Consider the following 4,626-nt stretch of genomic DNA (forward strand, 5'->3'; position numbering starts at 1 on the left):
TCACGCCCTCAAGGACTTAGGGGTCAAAGAAGCCCAGGTCTGCGGTGAGGGGCCGGGGGGCTGGTTATCTGGACACGTGTGTGTGCGTGTTGCCCTGGGGGTGTGTCTGGCGTGCTGGAGCAGGTGTTTCTGTTGTGTGCATTCCTTCCTTCCTTCCTTCATTCGCCCATCACAGCTGGAATTGAAATGACAGCGCCAGCCTGACTTAAAGTGGTCGCCTCCCCATCTTTCAGCTACTCTGCCTCTCCCCCTCGCACTCTCCAGACTCCCTCCCTGTTTTGTTTACTCTATCGTCTGCATTTTCTTGCCACTTTCTGAAATCATATTTTTTGCACTTTTTAGATTGGACTTAATTTTTTTTAATTAAATTTTTTTTATTGGAATCTAGTTGATTTACAGTGTTGTGTTAGTTTCAGGTGTACAGCAAAGTGAATCAGGTTATCACAGCTCTAAGGCTTCTGTATCTTCGCTGGGTGCTTTATTACATTTTATTACGGCATGACTTAGCTCCTTCATCCAAAAAATAAATTGAAAACATTAACAAAACAAAACAAAAACAAAACAAACCAAAAACCCTAAAGTGAATCAGTTATACATATACATATATCCACTCTTTTTTTTTAGATTCTTTTCCCATTACAGATTATTGAGTAGAGTTCCCTGTGCTATACAGCAGGTTCTTATGAGTAATCTATTATACATATATATATATATATATATATATATATATATATATATATATATATATATATAATTAAAAAAATTTTTTTGGAGTATAGTTGCTTTACAATGTTGTGTTAGTTTCTGCTGTATCTGAAATCATTTCTTGCTCTGCACACATTGACCTGCCTTCTGCCTTCTTGAATGCAAGTTTTTTGGGAGCAGGGATTTTCGTCTATTTCCTTTGCCCACTAGGCACATAGTAGGTGCTCAATAAACATTTGTTAAAAGAAAGGAGGAGAAAGCCCTCATCCCCGGGGGAGTGAAAGACAGATAGTGGATAGGTTAATAACAGCAACAATGATGTCTAATGTTTACTCAGCTTTAAGGGATATTTATGGAATACCTACTGTGCACCCGCACCATTTGGAACGGAGACACCAGCAGAGCACGAAGCCCACAGACATCCTTGTCTGGAGTGACCTTTCAAGCGGCTGGGGACTGAAAATAGACATGAAGACCGAAGGAGGTTAAGGGAGTGAGCCTGAATATCAGGGAGAAGAGCTGTCTGGGCAGAGGGCACAGCCCGTGCAAAGGCCCTGGGGCAGTGCTGTGCCTGCCTTGTTGGATGAACAACAAGGAGGCCTGTGTGGCTGGAGCAGAGTGAGTGAGGCGGAGAGAGGAAGGAGGTGAGGTCAGGGAGGGGACAGGAGCAGGCCGTGCAGGGCCTTGTGGGCCACGGGGAGGACTTGGGCTTTTACCCCAGGGAGGTGGGAGCCCTGGTGGGCTGTAGGCAGAGGAGGGACTTGACCTGAGTCGGGGGCTCACAGGCGCCCTCTGGTGGCGGCTGCGGGGAGGACAGACTGTGAGGGCGAGAGTGGGAGCCGGGGTCGAGGGCTGAGGGGACTGCACGGGTCCAGGTGAGCGATGCTGGGGTCAGACCAGGTGAGGGAGCATGGGAAATGGAAGTGGTTGGATTCTGGGTATATTTTGAAGACTGAGCGGGTGGTAAGATTTGAGGTCGGCTACAGTTCAAGATGGAGGGCAGACAGTTGGGAGGCGAAAGAACGTTTGGTGGAGGCAAGGATGAACCTGAGAGTTTTGGCTGCGAGGAATGTCGGATCCTGAGTGTGAGCGTGTTGGGTGCCAGACACTCCCGAGACCCCGACTTGGGGGCGCCGGGGAGGCGGGAGATCCCTCGAGATGGAGGCTGGAGAGAGGTCTGGAGTTGCTTCTCTGTGAGTCGTCCCCCACCCCCATCCCCGCCCCACGTGAGTCCTCCGGGCTGCTTCTCTTTACTTTGGGGATAAATATCGTGCGGGGTGGGCGTGGGGGAATGCAGGGGCGCGACGGAGGTGGGGATGCAAGCTTCTGTGTGCCCTCCAGTGTAAGCACGTGTCCCCGGTGTGGCATGTGTGAGTGTGTCAGCGAAACACACCATCTGTCAAAGTCTCGCTCCCACATCACCTTTCCTGACTCCCAAATCGAGTTTGGGTCTCCTGCCGTGCCCCGACCCTGACACCTCTGTGGAACTCTGGGAACCCACGTGTCCCCCAGACTTTTCTCCCCTTTCAAGTCTATTTTGGCAGGTGGCTGGATTTGAGCTTTGGGATCACCTCTGGTCTCTCTACTCCTGCAGGGCAAGACCCGCTTGTTTTTTTGTTTGTTTGTTTTTCTTTCTTCTTTACTGACATGTAGTTGATTTACAATATTATGTTAGTTTCAGGTGTACAGCAAAGCGATTTATATATATATTCAGATATATATATATATATATATATATATATATATATATATTCTGATTCTTTTTCATTATGGGTTATTCCAAGATATTGAGTATAGTTCCCTGTGCTATCTAGTAAATCCTTGTTGCCTAATTATTTTATATATAGCAGTATGTATCTGTTAATCCCATACTCCTAATTTATCCTTTCCCCTTTTCCCCTTTGGTGACCATAAGTTTGTTTTCTACGTCTATGAGTCTGTTTCTGTTTTTTTTTTTACTTTAAATAAATTTACTTATTTTATTTATTTATTTTTGGCTGTACTGGGTCTCCGTTGCTGCGCGCAGGCTTTCTCTAGTTGCAGCGAGCGGGGGCTACTCTTCGTTGCGGTACGCGGGCTTTTCATTGTGGTGGCTTCTCTTGCTGTGGAGCACGGGCTCTAGGCACGTGGGCTTCAGTAGTTGTGGCTCGCGGGCTCTAGAGCACAGGCTCAGTAGTTGTGCATGGCCTTAGTTGCTCCATGGCATGTGGGATCTTCCCGGACCAGGGCTTGAACCCGTTTCCCCTGCATTGGCAGGCAGATTCTTAACCATTGCGCCACCAGGGGAGCCCTGTTTCTGTTTTGTATATAAGTTTATCTGTATTATTTTTTAGATTCCACATATAAGTGATATCATATGGTATTTGCCTTTCTCTTTCTGACTTACTTCACTTAGTATGATAATCTCTAGGTCCATCCATGTTGCTGCAAATGGCATTATTTCATTCTTTTTTATGGCTGAGTAGTATTCCATTGTATATATGTCCCACATCTTCTTTAGCTATTCATCTGTCGATGGACTTTTGGGTTGCTTCCATGTCTTGACTTTTGTAAATAGTTAAGACCAGCTTGATTTTTGTAAGTCCCCACTGGATCCCAAGAGCAGAGCACAGACCGCGCCCCCACCCCATACACAAGGTGCTCAGTAGACATTTGTTGATTGAATCTGACAAGTGTATATGCAGCTGGGCACTGGGGGTAGTGGCATGAGCAAACAGGATGTGGGTGACACTGTGTTGGTCTGTGCATGGGTCTGAACACATCTCTGCATGTGTCCTGCATGTATTTGCATGTGCCACATATGTACCTGCGTGTGCTGAGCACGTCTGTATGTGTGCCCGAGGCTGTCTAAGGTGCATGCCCACACGAGTCCCTGTATGCCATCCCACACGGGTGTACCTTGCACATAGGAATCTGTGCACATCTGCCCAACAGGTACATGCACATACCTGATCACACCTGTGTGTGCGCCCATGTTGGTGTGTTGGAGCATATCTGTAAGTGTGTGATTACACGGGTGTCCACATGCTCCTGAGCACGTCGGTGTGTGTGTTTGGATGGGTGTTTTGGCGCATATTCTTGCCTATGTGCTTACTAATGCACAGATGTATGCTTCAGCATGTCTGCGCATGTGCCCACATGAACACATGTGTGTCCCCAACATGCCTGCGGGTGTACCCAGGTCTGAGTGTGTCCATGTATGGTGCCCATGTGCCTTCAGAGCTAGCCTGTCCTGAGCTAAGGGATCTCCCGACCCCCTCAGATTAAGAGAAGAGCTTGACTGGCCATGACTTCCTCTGTCCCCCAGCCTTGACTCTGAACCCTCTGGCCACCCCCCAAGCCAAACTTGCCTTCAAAGAACCAGGATGCAGTGGAGGAAATTCCTCCCTGCAGCTTCCGGGCCTCCTTTTGGTTCCCATGGAGGGATCCAGAGCTGTCTGGAGTGGGAACAAACTTCTTGGACGGGGGCCCTGGCTCCCAGGGGGCAAGAGCTGGGACCACAAATTCTGGGATGTTCAGGGTCTGATTCTGCTGGCAGAATCCAGCTCCATGAATTCACTGCTGAGTTCACATGTGGAACTAGATGATACTTAACAAAACAGAGGTAATCTATGGGGCAGCCAGTGGGTACCTGGATGGTGCACCTGGGAGGCTATGGTGCCAAACCCTCAGCACAGCCTGAGGGGCATTGTCAGTAGTGTCCAAATTTCAGAGCTAGGGAGACCCAGAGGGATTTAATTCAAGCATGGGTCACTCTGAGCCAGTGATCCTTAACTGCAGAGTGACTTTGCCCCTAGGGGACATTGTTCAATATCTAGGGGTGTTTTTGATTGTTACTCCTGTGGAGTGGAGGCCAGAGATGCTGCTAAACATCCTACAAGGCACAAGACAGCACACTGCCCTCCCCATGGCAAAGAATGA

Source organism: Mesoplodon bidens (assembly GCF_964165515.1).
Source record: "Mesoplodon bidens genome assembly, chromosome: 4".
Classification (NCBI taxonomy): Eukaryota; Metazoa; Chordata; class Mammalia; order Artiodactyla; family Ziphiidae; genus Mesoplodon; species Mesoplodon bidens.